This window comes from Saccopteryx bilineata, chromosome 4 (genome assembly GCF_036850765.1).
Source record: "Saccopteryx bilineata isolate mSacBil1 chromosome 4, mSacBil1_pri_phased_curated, whole genome shotgun sequence".
Lineage (NCBI taxonomy): Eukaryota > Metazoa > Chordata > Mammalia > Chiroptera > Emballonuridae > Saccopteryx > Saccopteryx bilineata.
The window spans coordinates 195,525,135-195,539,631 of NC_089493.1; the positions used below are offsets into that span (position 1 = coordinate 195,525,135).

A 14,497-nucleotide genomic window follows, 5' to 3' on the forward strand; every position below is an offset into this window, starting at 1 on the left:
AGAGGAGAGGAGAGGAGGGGAAGGGAGGGGGAGGGGAAGGGCAGGGAGAGGAGAGGAGGGGAAGGGCAGGGAGAGGAGAGGAGGGGAAGGGAGGGGGAGGGGAAGGGCAGGGAGAGGAGAGGAGGGGGAGGGGAAGGGCAGGGAGAGGAGAGGAGGGGGAGGGGAAGGGCAGGGAGAGGAGAGGAGAGGAGGGGAAGGGAGGGGGAGGGGAAGGGCAGGGAGAGGAGAGGAGGGGAAGGGAGGGGGAGGGGAAGGGCAGGGAGAGGAGAGGAGGGGGAGGGGAAGGGAGGGGGAGGGGAAGGGCAGGGAGGGGAGAGGAGGGGAAGGGAGGGGGAGGGGAGGGGAGGGGGAGGGGGAGAAGAAGGGCAGGGAGAGGAGAGGAGGGGAAGGGAGGAGGAGGGGAGGGGGAGGGGAGAGGGGAGGGGGAGGGGAAGGGGAGGGGTGGGGGAGAGGGAGGGAGGGAGGGAAGCAGCTGAGCACTGGGGTGCAGATGGCTGGGGGGTGACAGGAAGGGTCCTGGGTTGCAATAGACCAACGGTGGGGTTAGGAAGAGAAGCAGGGGCTGGACAGCCCTGAGATTTTAGAGTCAGACTGACGGGGGACCCAACAGCAATGCACCCCGTCCCTGCGGCGGAGCCTCCGGTCTGACCGAAAAACCTATCCTCTGAAAACCGCACGCTGAGTGAAGGAAGCCAGACACAGAAGGCCACATACGGTAAGACTCCATTTATCTATGAAATGTCCAGAGTCAGCAGGGCTGCCGAGACGGAGAGCAGGCGCCGCGGGGAGGCGGAGGGAGGCGGGCATGGGGCCGGAGTTCCCTTCGCAGCTGATGAACAGTCCCGGAACAGGGCGGTCCTGACGGTTGCACAACCTTGTGCGTGGACTAAATGATGCCCCTGACGGTAAATGCGGTCATCTGTGTTTTGCTATCAAGGAAAAATTCACAATTTGGAACGCGCGAAGATGAGAAACATTTGCTCTGCGGAGGACTCTGATAAGAGGATGAAAGGACAAACCACATCACGGAGAAATCATCTGCAGATCACACGGCCAACGGAAGACTTGAATCCAGACTGTGTACAGAACTTTTGAAACTTAACGGTACCAAGGCTGCCCAGTGGGGAGGGAACCGGGGAGGAAGGACTTTCTGTGTCTCTCTTCTGGCTGTGTGCTTATCTGACGGATGTCTGGGTGTCCCCAAGGAGAGCCCAGAAAAGTAGGGGCAGGGCCTGGTTTTGTTCACCATATGTCCCGTGTCTGAAGCATGAGGGCTGAGGAGCCTATTGACAGCCCCCAACAGCCTTGCCTCAGACAACAAAACATTCCTTAATTTGGCGAATATTCACTGAGTCCCTACCATAGACCAGGCACTGTTTCAAGCGTATGCAATGGGTCAATGATCAAAACAGATAACACTCTCTGCCCTCATGGGTCAAAGTTTTATGTTAAAAGACAGTAAGGCCCTGGCCAGTTGGCTCAGCGGTAGAGCGTCGGCCTAGCGTGCGGAGGACCCGGGTTCGATTCCCGGCCAGGGCACATAGGAGAAGCGCCCATTTGCTTCTCCACCCCTCCGCCGCGCCTTCCTCTCTGTCTCTCTCTTCCCCTCCCGCAGCCAAGGCTCCACTGGAGCAAAGATGGCCCGGGCGCTGGGGATGGCTCTGTGGCCTCTGCCCCAGGCGCTAGAGTGGCTCTGGTCGCAGCATGGCGACACCCAGGAGGGTCACAACATGGCAACGCCCAGGATGGGCAGAGCATCGCCCCCTGGTGGGCAGAGCGTCGCCCCATGGTGGGCGTGCCGGGTGGATCCCGGTAGGGCGCGTGCGGGAGTCTGTCTGACTGTCTCTCCCTGTTTCCAGCTTCGGAAAAATGCAAAAAGAAAAAAAAAAAAAAAGACAGTAAGGCATCACCTGACCAGGCGGTGGTGCAGTGGATAGAGAGTCAAACTGGGATACAGAGGACCCAGGTTCAAGACCCTGAGGTCGCCAGCTTGAGCGTGGGCTCATCTGGTTTGAGCAAAGCTCACCAGCTTGGACCCAAGGTCACTGGCTTGAGCAAGGGGTTACTCGGTCTGCTGAAGGCCCACAGTCAAGGCACATATGAGAAAGCAATCAATGAACAACTAAGGTGTCACAACGAAAAACTAATGATTGATGCTTGTTGGTCAAATAAGTTTGTAAATATGATATATATGTTTGCTCACTTATAGTTTGCATTGAGTATGGGGGACAGGCTATAAGCCTGCAGGGTCGTTATAGCCCAAAGCTTGGTTTTAAGACTAAGCCTTTCCCACCCTAAGTGACTTTGTATTGGAGACTTCCTTGTTTGTATATTGGATTAAAGGTTTTGGATTTCTACACTATAAAATGGGGCAGACCGGGAGCTTGCCCTCTCTTGGTTTCTGAGATTAGCATTAGAGGGGAGAGCAGAGAAAGGCCACGTGGAGGAGAGGAGAGGCAGCCAAGATGGCGGAGTGCTGAAGGAGAAGCCAGTTTGTGTACAGTCTGTGCAGAGAGAAGGAGATGGGGAACAGAGGTGAATAAGGCTGGTGAGCTAGAAACCTTTGATTCTAGGAAACTCAGATAAGTCAGTGGCTTTGGGAGCCCTGAATGGAAAGGGAAGTGTTTTCCCACTGTGTGATTTTCTTGCCCGCCGAGTGCAAGCTAGGATTAAAGCTAATAACCCACCAGTTCTTGGCTCCATTGTTTCATTAACATCTGTCCAAATCAAATGCCAACCTGCACTGGCCAGGCGGCTGTGATGGTGGCTGTGGCTACTGGCTTTACAATGCTTCACATCTGTCTCAATTCCTGTCTGTCCCTATCTATCCCTCTCTCTGACTCTCTCTCTGTCTCTTAAAAAAAAAAAAAAAAGAAGACATTAAGGCATTATTGACAATAGCCAAAAAGGAGGAAACTGAAGTGGCCATCACGAATGAAGAGATAAATAAAACAGGTCTATCCATACCATGGAATGTTATTTGGCCTTAGAAAGGACAGACGCTCTGACACATGTCACAACATGAATGAAACTTGAGGACATTACCTTAAGTAAAATAGACCAGTCCCCAAAAAGACACATGCTGTCTTATGAGGTCCCCAAAGGAGTCCGATTCATCGAGACACAGAGTAGGAGGGTGGCTGTAGGGGGCCGGAGGATGGGGAGTTGTTATTTAATGGGGACAGATGTCTATTTGGGGGAAGGCGAGAAAGATCTGGAGGCGGTGGCGATTGTAGCACACAGGGTGAATGCACTCAATGCCAGCTGAGCTGCACACTTAAAAATGGTTAAAATGGTAAATGTTATGTTACGTGCCTTTTACCACAATTTAAAACAATAACAAGGCTGTGGGTCAAGGATACTTGGGAGTGAGATTACCATCTTAATGAGGGCAGTCAGACTCCTGGTCACACTTTTATGCGTTCTCACCGGATAAGAGGAATTCGAGCTGCTCTTTATAGAGATGGAATCATGTTATATATAAATTTTCGGCAGGGGGGAATATTTGTACAAAGAAGATCATTTAAATTCTATCCTCTGTTAGCCAGAATAAGGAGAGAGCTGAGCGTTCCAGACTTTCAAGAGCTAAGCCTTCCATTGCCGAAACATTTCTCCCAAACTTTTCTAGTGGGAATATGTGTAAATTGGGAAATTGTACCACTGACCTACCTTTACAAATACACTGTACTTTAGTGTTGTAAGGTACCAAAAAGCTGAAAAATTAATATCGATATTCTAGGAGGAAAGGTCAGGCTTTCCTGTCCTGTCCTTCCTTTGGGGAGGGGAGGGAGAAGAATATAGAAGTTTTATTTAGTTTTAAATCTAAAATAAAAGTAAACGAGAAACTTCTTCTCTTTCAGTGCAAAGAGGCAGAATTTACGAACCACCTTTCATTGATTGCAGTTCCTTCCCCTTCCTGGAATCTTTAGAGTAACATACCTCTAGGCTAGTGAGGGAAGATGAACCCTAAACGATTTGTAAACATCTTTTTTTTTTTTTTTTTTTTTACAGAGACAGGGAGTGAGTCAGAGAGAGGGATAGACAGGGACACACAGACAGGAACAGAGAGAGATGAGAAGCATCAATCATTAGTTTTCCATTGCACGTTGCAACACCTTAGTTGTTCATTGATTGCTTTCTCATATGTGCCTTGACCGTGGGCCTTCAGCAGACCAAGTAACCCCTTGCTGGAGACAGGGACTCTGGGTTCAGTCTAGTGGGCTTTTGCTCAAACCAGATGAGCCTGCGCTCAAACTGTGACCTCGAGGTCTCGAACCTGGGTCCTCTGCATCCCAGTCCAACGCTCTATCCACTGCGCCACCGCCTGGTCAGGCGATTTGTAAACATCTTTGATTGTGTTACCTTGAAAGTCTTAATGTTTCTGTGTATCCCCTAAACTAATGTTGTCAGCTTGTGCCATGATGTCATGCTCTCCCCAGCCTGAGTGTGATCAAGGGTATATAAACAGCCCCTGAAATATTTTTGGCTTGCACATGATTTGGGCTTCCAGAGTGCCCCATGTAAGCTATATGCAGCCGACATATTTAATAAACCTCCTCCTTTAGTAAAACTCTTCAAAAATTCATCCAGACTTGGTGTCTCTACGTAAACCTGCAGAATTGAGGTACGGGTACTTTACAACATAAGTACCTAATTTCTTTTTTTTTTTTTCTTACAAGAGAACAAATCCATTTTAGTTATTTACTCTTCAGTAAGTTTAAAGCCTTGAGGGGTTCGGCATAACACGGAGGGACACTGTGTCCCGCGGCCTGAGCAGGAAGGCTTTTCTGGACTGTGGCACCAACCCTGCCACTGTTTCCGGAAGCACGGGCTGGCTGCCTTTCCCTCGGTGACTCTGGTTTTGCTCGCTTGGCTACCGGGAGCCCCTGCGCCCTTCTTTGCTTTGTCCACATAAGCACAACATCTCTCGCCTAGATGGAATTCAGTTTCATCTCTAGCATCAACACCTTCTTCAGCTTAAGCAGAACGGTGTGCTCCCTCTGTGGTCTGGAGACCCCGTGAATAGCCAGCCAAAATGGCCTTGGACCACAGCCTTCCAGACATATTTGTCGCTGTAGACTTCCCGTTCCCAGCAAGCCTTCAAAGGCTCCAAGATCACCTAAAAAGGAAGGCCTAAGTTGTTTTGTTTGTGTTTTTTTAAAAGGTGACCAAGAGCGCAGACTTGAAGGGGTAAAGGAGTAAGCCACAGGACAGGGGGCAGAGGGGTGCGAAGGCATGGGGGGGAGGGGGCGTGGCTCAGAGGAGCACAGGATGAAGGTTTGTGTGGAGAGCTGGCCTCTGGGAAGGGCAGGAGGCTGACGTGGCTGGAGTCACTGAGACAGGAGTGGAGGTCAGGAAAAACAGGGCACGGATGACAGACGGCCTGGGAAGCGGAGTCCGGACTCAAAACTTTTCATCTGAGTCACCAGGAGAGGCAGGGGCTTCTGTGCCAAATATTAGATCGATTTCCACGAAGCAGCAAAGAAAAACATCCTGAAGCTATCTATGTTCCGGGGGCTGATGGGAGCTTGACACCTGGAGCTGTTTTTCCCTGAGGCTTCCATCATACCAGGATGGATGGCCCCTGGGCGCAGGCCGCAGGGGTGGAGGGTGACAGCCCATCAGGAAAACCTGATCAGCTGATAAGGTCAGATCTGTGCTTCGAGCAGAGGACTTCCCATTCTGTATTATGCATTTTGGAAGTTACTGGAATTTTGAAATAATGAACATGTATTATCTCTGTAATCAGAAAAGCCAATAAAGATTGTAAAACTGCTCAGCGATAGAGTGTCGGCCTGGCGTGTGGGGCACCTGGGTTGATTCCCGGCCAGGGCACATAGGAGAAGCGCCCATTTGCTTCTCCACCCCCACCTCTCCTTCCTCTCTGTCTCTCTCTTCCCCTCCCGCAGCCAAGGATTCATTGGAGCAAAAGATGGCCCCGGGCGCTGGGGATGGCTCCTTGGCCTCTGCCCCAGGCGCTAGAGTGGCTCTGGTCGCAATATGGCGACGCCCAGGATGGGCAGAGCATCGCCCCCTGGTGTGTGCCGGGTGGATCCCGGTGGGGCGCATGCGGGAGTCTGTTTGACTATCTCTCCCCGTTTCCAGCTTCAGGGAAAAAAAAAAAAAAAAAGATTATAAAACTTTTTATTTCTTGATTTGAAAGAGAGAGGAAGAGATAGAGAGAGAGACAGACAGAAACATTGATCTGTTCCTGTATGTGCCCTGACTGGGGATCAAACCCGCCACCTTTGCGTATCGGAATGACGCTTTAACCAGCTGAGCTATCCAGGCAGGGCCAAAAAGGTTATTTTAATGAAATATCTAGAATATATAATATCTCTCAAAATTAAACAGTAAAAAAAAAAATCCACATAATAAAAAAACAAAACAAGCCTAATTTAAAAATGGTCAAAAGGCATACACACTCAGCCATAAGAAATGATGACATTGGATCATTTACAACAACATGGCTGGACCTTGATAACATTATACTGAGCGAAATAAGTAAATCAGAAAAAACTAAGAACTATATGATTCCATACATAGGTGGGACATAAAAATGAGACTCAGAGACATGGACAAGAGTGTGGGGGTTATGGGGTGGGGGGGAGGAGAGGGAGGGGATTGGGGGAGGGGAAGGGCACAAAGAAAACCAGTTAGAATGTGATGGAAGACAATTGGACTTTGGGTGAAGGGAATGCAGCATAATCAAATGTCAAAATAACCTAGAGATGTTTTCTCTGAACATATGTACCCTGATTTATCAATGTCACCCCATTAAAATTAATTTTTTAAAAAGGCATACACAGATATCTCACCAAAAATATACACATGTGGCAAATAAGCACGTGAAAAATGTTTAAGTTCATTAGTCGTTAGGGAAATAGCGCAAGTTAAGATCACAATGGGGTATCACCATACATTTATCAGAACGGCTTAAATTAAAAATAGCAACAACGGGCCCTGGCTGGTTGGCTCAGTGGTGGAGCGTCGGCCTGGCGTGCAGAAGTCCCGGGTTCGATTCTCGGCCAGGGCTCACAGGAGAAGCGCCCATCTGCTTCTCCACCCCTCCCCCTCTCCTTCCTCTCTGTTTCTCTCTTCCCCTCCTGCAGCCGAGGCTCCATTGGAGCAAAGATGGCCCGGGCGCTGGGGATGGCTCCTTGGCCTCTGCCCCAGGTGCTAGAGTGGCTCTGGTCGCAACAGAGCGACTCCCGGAGGGGCAGAGCGTCACCCCCGGTGGGCATGCCGGGTGGATCCCGGTCGGGCGCATGTGGGAGTCTGTCTGACCGTCTCTCCCTGTTTCCAGCTTCAGAAAAATACAAAAAAAAAAAAAAGCAACAATGCTAAATGCTGGGGAGGATGTGGAGAAACGGATCACACGGACATGGCTGGTGGTCAGACGAAATGGTACAGCCCTCTGGATAGTAGTCAGGTGGTTTCTTACAAAACTAAGGAAGGACCTGGCCTCTGTCCTTTTGGGAAGTATTCCTAGTGATTCTCACGACCAGTCCAGGTTGAGAGGCACTGACACTGTTTATGCAAATGCAGTTAGGGGAAGCTTCAGAGCAAAGCAATATTTTGCATGGTTTAGAGTAAAATACTAGGCATTGACCAAAATGACAATGAACCTATGTAATTTTCTGACGTTAAAAAGAGCACAGCCTGCCTGACCCGTGGCGGCGCAGTGGATAAAGCGTTGATCTGGAACACTGACTGAGGTTGCTGGTTTGAAACCCCAGGCTTGCCCTGTCAAGGCACATATGAGAAGCAACTGTAGGTTGATGCTTCCTGCTGCTCCCCCCAGCCTTTCTCTCACCTCTCTCTAAAATCAATAAAGAAAATCTTAAAAAAACAAACAAAAACAAAACATAGCCTGACCAGTGGTGGCACAGTGGATAGAGCGTCAACCTGGGACGCTTAGGTCCCATGTTCAAAACCCTGAGGTCGCCAGTTTGAGCACAGGATCATCAACAGGATCCCAAGGTTGCTGGCTTGAGCCCAAAGGGTACTGGCGTGAAGCCCAAGGTCACAGGCTTGGCTTGAGCTCCCTGGTCAGGGCATGTATGAGAAGCAATCAGTGAACAACTTAAGTGACATAACGAGTTGATGCTTCTCATCCCTCTCCCTTCCTGTGTGTTTCTACCTCTCTCTCAAAAAAAAAAAAAAAAAAAAAAAAAAGAGGAAAAAGAGAGATTAAAAAAAAAAAAAAAGGCCCTGGCCGGTTGGCTCAGCGGTAGAGCGTCGGCCTGGTGTGCGGGGGACCCGGGTTCGATTCCCGGCCAGAGCACATAGGAGAAGCGCCCATTTGCTTCTCCACCTCCCCCCATCCATCCTCTCTGTCTCTCTCTTCCCCTCCCGCAGCCAAGGCTCCACTGGAGCAAAGATGGCCCGGGCGCTGGGGATGGCTCCTTGGCCTCTGCCCCAGGCGTTAGAGTGGCTCTGGTCGCGGCAGAGCGACACCTCGGAGGGGCAGAGCAACACCTCGGAGGGGCAGAGCATCGCCCCCTGGTGGGCAGAGCTTCGCCCCTGGTGGGCGTGCCGGGTGGATCCCGGTAGGGTGCATGCGGGAGTCTGTCTGACTGTCTCTCCCCGTTTCCGGCTTCAGAAAAATACAAAAAAAAACAAAAACAAAAAAAAACCCCAAGTCTTCAAAACATCAAATATAAAAAAGAATACTAGGTGAATAAAAGTCCCCAAAGAATAATAATTACAAATTCCAGATCTAGGAAAAATCATTTTCATTCCCGAATCTGATGTACTGTATAACCATTTTGGCATATAAAGAAGAAAATGTGGAAAGATGGTGGGGGCAGGGCATTCTGGCTATCTGGTCACAAGGGCCAATCAGCTGGCCAGAAACAGCATAAATGTGCATTGACAGATGAATGGATAAACTAACTGTGACGTGTCCATACAATGGAATATCATCCAGTCACGAAAAAGAACGAAGTCTTGACTCACTGTTGAACCGCTCGTCTCTACAGTATGGACGAACCTTGAAAACACTATGCTAAGCGGAAGAAGACAATCCCAGAAGTGCCCATCTTATACGATGCCACTTATAGGAAATACCCAGAATCAGTAAATCCACACAGAAAAACAATGAAGACTGATGGCAGCCAGCCTGGGGTGGGGGTGGGGGGGGGGTAGGCAGAGCATCTGTTTAAAGGGTACAAGTTTCCTTTGGGGGTGACGGAAATGTTTCGGAACTAGGCAGATGTGGTGTTTGCACATCACTGTGAATGTTCTAAATGTCATTGAATTGTTTACTTTAAAATGGTTAATCCAGGTTATGTACATTTCACCTCAATAAAAAAAAATTTAAACAATAACATAAAGGAGAAAAAGCTTGGCGAGTAAATTCCTCTGTGTGCCACGGACAATGGAAATGATGCTTTGTGGGCAAAAAGGAATTTGTTCAAAGAAAGCGGGAAGCTTGCCCCTCGATCCTCCCAAACTGAAACCAAACACATGCCTCGTGCCCAAAATAATTCTATCAGACATTAAAGCTCAGTTTTAAATAATTCCTTTTGCCTTGGTGGGATAGCTCGGTTGGTTAGAGCATCGTCCCGAAGCACAGAGGTTGTCAGTTCAACCCCTGATCGAGGCACATGCAGGAAGAGCTCAATGTTCCTGTCTCTCTTTTCTCCCCTTCTTCCTCTCTCACTGAAATCAATAATTTAAAAAAGTAATTTTTTTTGACTGAGACAGAGAGTCAGAGAGAGGGACAGTTAGGGATGGACGGACAGACAGACAGGAATAGAGATGAGAAGCATCAATTCTTTGTTGTGGCACCTTAGTTGTTCAATGATTACTTTCTCTCTCTCTCTCTCTCTTTTTTTTTTTTTTTTGTATTTTTCTGAAGTTGGAAACAGGAAGGCAGTCAGACAGACTCCCACATGCGCCTGACTGGGATCCACCCAGCATGCCCACCAGGGGACGATGCTCTGCCCATCTGGGGCGTCGCTCTGTTGCAGTCAGAGCCATTCTAGCGCCTGAGGCAGAGGCCACAGTGCCATCCTCAGCGCCTGGGCCAACTTTGCTCCAATGGAGCCTCGACTGCAGGAGGGGAAGAGAGAGACAGAGAGAAAGAAGAGGGGGAGGGGTAGAGAAGCAGATGGGCGCTTCTCCTGTGTGCCCTGGCCGGGAATCGAACCTGGGACTCCTGCACGCCAGGCCAGTGCTCTACCACTGAGCCAACCAGCCAGGGCCTACTTTCTCATATGTGCCTTGACCAGGGGGCTACAGCAGAGCGAGTGATCCCTTGCTCAAGCCAGCAACCTTGGGCTTCAAGCTAGTGACCTTTGGGCTCAAGCCAGTGACCATGGGGTCATGTCTATGATCTCACGCTCAAGCCAGCAACCCCACGCTCAAGCTGGTGACCTCAGGGTTTCGAAACTGGGTCCTCCGTGTCCTAGTTTGATGCTTTATTCACTGCACCACTCACTGCCTGGTCAGGCAGTAATAAGTAAAAATGTTAAGAAAATAATTTCTTCCAACTTCTTCTAGTTTAATGGAAATGTACAATGGATACAGTGACAGGTTGACCAAACTGATAATTGATTAAAGTGCAGTTCTTTATGCCGAGGTAGCTGGTCAATTCAAAGACTCTGAGGCACTTGAACTCTAGTGAGCAGAAAGCACGGATACCAGTCCCTTGGCCAAGAATACAAGCTCCAGCCTGACCTGTGGTGGCGCAGTGGATAAAGCGTCGACCTGGAAATGCTGAGGTCGCCGGTTCAAAACCCTGGGTTTGCCTGGTCAAGGCACATATGGGAGTTGATGCTTCCAGCTCCTCCCCCTTCTCTCTCTCTGTCTCTCTCTCCTCTCTTTCCCTCTCTGTCTCTCTCTCTCCTCTCTAAAAATGAATAAATAAAATTAAAAAAAAAAAAAAAAAAGAACACAAGCTCCATTTTACGTAGCGTTTGGGTCTCCCAGAAGGCCTTGAAGATACTGTCCAAATAAATACAGTAGACCTTTTCAGGCCCGTTTTATAAACTGCCCAGGACCTTCAACACAGAAACGGATCAACCCCACTGAGCCACACCAACAGATCTACAGGGGTGACCCAATGCTGTTTATCATTGATGAAGGTAAGCTTTCCAGTTAAAGAAGAGAAGTATTGCCTGACCTGCGGTGGCGCAGTGGGATAAAGCATGGACCTGGAACACTGAGGTCGCTGGTTCAAAACCCTGGGCTTGCCTGGTCTCAAGGCACATATGGGAGTTGATGCTTCCTGCTCCTCCCCCTTCTCTCTCTCTCTCTCCTCTCTGAAAATTGAATAGTCTTAAAAAAAAGAAGAAGAAAAATATTGGTCCCAGTAAGACACCCACAGCCATCCCCAGTTATTCCTCTCTTCTTCTCTCCCCCAAAGAAGTTCACCGAACAGAAGTGACGCCTGCCTTTCCCAGACTGAAGCTATTTAACAAGCAGCTATTTTTGCTAATCTTTTTGGATTAGTCTTTAGAACTGCCGGAGAAAGAGCGCCTTAAAATGGAAATGTTTCTGCCTTGGAACTTTCAGTTGAAAAAAAAAAAGTCATGATCAGTTTAAAACAAACAAAAAAAAATAACGCTGCCTAAGTCCCCAAACGATTCCCTTCCACACTGGCCCAGCTGCCTAAAAATAACCTCGAGACAAATAACAAAACTCGCGCAAATCCCCGCGGAAGGAGACCGGAACGAGCGATCCTTGCGGAAGTGATGAACCCCCGGGCTTAAAGGACAGACCGGCTCTTGGCTTCCTTGGATCTGGTACAGGGGGTCGAACGCTGATGGGGGCCGGGCACCAAAGGCAAGGGCCGCAAAAGCTACAGTCAACAAGTGGGACCCCATCAAAGGATTAAGCGTCTGCACAGCAAAGGGACCATCAACAAAAGGGGAAAAAAAAAAAGCAACCCACCCCATGGGAGAAAAATATTTACAGATCATACTATCTTGATAAGGGGTTAATATCCAAAAGAATGATAAGGAATTCAAACAATAGAAAACAAACAAACAAAATATCTGATCAAAAATGAGAAGGGGAACTGAATAGAGAGTTTTCCAAAGAAGACAGACAGATGGCCACCAAGGACTCGGAAAGGTGCTCAGACCTAGCAGGAGTGTCGGCCGGTCCCTGTCACCACCGTCTAGGACACATTCATTTTCACTCTCGGGGTTCCTAATCATCTGCTGTCCAATTTGGTAGCCATCCACCCACTTAATAGCAAACCCTGTGAATGTGGTCTCCCCCCTCACCTGTCATGTTTAAGTAACAGGGGTTTTGCTTACCTTAGAACAGGGGTCCCCAAACTACGGCCCGCGGCCGCATGCGGCCCCCTGAGGCCATTTATCCGGCCCCCACCACACTTCTGGAAGGGGCACCTCTTTCATTGGTGGTCAGTGAGAGGAGCATAGTTCCCATTGAAATACTGGTCAGTTTGTTGATTTAAATTTACTTGTTCTTTATTTTAAATATTGTATTTTTTCCTTTTTTTTTTTTTTTTTTTACTTTAAAATAAGGTATGTGCAGTGTTCATAGGGATTTGGTCATAGTTTTTTTTTATATATAGTCCGGCCCTTCAACAGTCTGAGGGACAGTGAACTGGCCCCCTGTGTAAAAAGTTTGGGGAAGTTTGGGGACCCCTGCCTTAGAACTTAGGTAAGCAGCAAAGCAAGATCTGACTCTTATTTTCTTTTTCTGTTTGTTTTAACACAATTGGGTCATCGTAACAAGGGTCTTTTATTTTGGAGCAAAGAGCAGAGGAGGGAAAAGGCCACCACCAGTCCTAAGCTAAGGGCTGTGGCAGGAGGCGGCTGTCGGTCGGTGGCAGAGGGGAGGGCACGGGTCAGGGTACAGGGCAGGGCCAGACTTTTAGTTCATCTGCTTTTCAGGGTAGAGACTGAGAGGTTGGATTCATCTGAGGCTGGGTTGGGGGGGGAAGGGGTCGGATCTTATGAGTCGGAGGGACAAGGAGCTGAGGGGTCCTCAGGTTGATGCCCCCAGTGGGCACGCTCCTGCCGTCCAGGACCTGGATCTCAGGCACACGTACGAACAGACCCCGGCTCCGGGTGCCCGCCTGGCTGGCACACCGCAGGCGCTCAGCAAATCTTCGTGAGCCGGTGGGCTGGGGTGGTGGGGAGGCCCCTGTGAGAGAAGCCTCTCTGCATGGAGCAGGACGTGGAGTGGACAAGTGTCTGAGAGCCCCTGCCGGTACCCGGGGGTTGTTTCCCAGCGCCTGGGACGTGGTGCAGCTCTCACAGTCGGTCTCCTGTGAACGACGGCTTGAGTGCCCCGTTCGTTCCTCCCCACCCTGTGGATGCTCAAGATCGACTCCTGCCTGGCTCACCTGTTTATCCCTCGAGCCCGGCACGCGGCGGCGACGACGGAACGAAGACATTTTGCTTCTGCCCGCGGATCCTGGAAAACCAAAATCACTACTGTCAGAGCTTCCGAGCCGTGGCCTGCCTGCTCTGGTCAGCTGTGGACAACGTGCAGTCACAGGGTGCAGCCCTGGAGCCAAAGCCCTGTGGTCAGCCCTGGTCCTTTGAAGGATACGAGTGAGTGTGTTTCCCTAATGAGACGACCTCGCCCCAGAGCCCAGACACAGTCAGGTGGGGGAGGGCATCCTCGCGCACATTGGCTTTGTTTATTATGGCCACCCAAACCTGGCCAGCCTAACCTCTCTTGCTGTGTTAGTTTTGACGAGCACGCCCTGGTTTCAGATGAATGAAGGTAATCTGAAAATCAGTGCGCTGACATTTCTATTGTGAAACAGGACCGAAAAGGAATGTCCTTCCCGGCTCACCACCCCGGGTCACGGCAGGCCTGGCAGGAAGGCATTCACTTCCTGCCGGGGACTGTGACATGCATTATGTCACATGGGGAATAAGTTCCAAATCCTATTTTTGGAGGAGGGAAGGCCAAGTCCAGCCTCCAGCTGGACGGATCTCAAGGGTTCCCTGGTAAGCCTGTAGATCTGTGTGTGTGTATGTGGGGGGCGGGGGGGGGGGCACTTCCAAAACCTGCCTCGATTCCTCAGGCTGTCCCCTCTCATGTTTTGAGTCCCCAAGGGGCTCTCGAGGGGGTCAGTACAGGATGTCCTCATGAATCATCTCGGGTCCAATGAGCCAAGGTCAACCTTTAAGCCTGAGTATCTATTTCCTCTGGAGTGAGCTAACTTGTAGCACAGTCTCCTCTCCTAAAATCATGGACATGGACGACCGCCTAACAGAAGATGAGATTTTCTTTTTTTGTGTATGTATTCCTTTTTTAAAATTTTATTTATTCATTTGAGAGAGGGAGAGAGAGAAAAGAAGGGGGGGAGCAGGAAGCATCAATTCCCTTTATGTGCCTTGTCCAGACAAGCCTGGGGTTTCGAACCAGCGACTCAGCATTTCAGGGTGATGCTCTATCCACTGCGCCACCACAGGTCAGGCAAAAGGTGAAATTTTCAAGAGGGGCAAGATTAAAAGACTTTAAAACCAATTGTTCCTGGACAATGAAATGCTTGGGA

At 49.6% G+C, this 14,497-nt stretch overlaps 1 long non-coding RNA gene across 1 annotated transcript; it reads right to left on the reverse strand.

Moving 5' to 3' along the window:
* Positions 1-12,850: 12,850 nt before the first annotated feature.
* LOC136333767 (uncharacterized) lies at positions 12,851-13,778 on the reverse strand. Its single transcript, XR_010731085.1, has 3 exons — positions 13,664-13,778; positions 13,331-13,401; positions 12,851-13,252 (listed from the first exon to the last, which is right to left on the reverse strand). It is a non-coding gene; the product is annotated as an uncharacterized lncRNA (long non-coding RNA).
* Between the last annotated feature and the right edge of the window lie 719 nt (positions 13,779-14,497).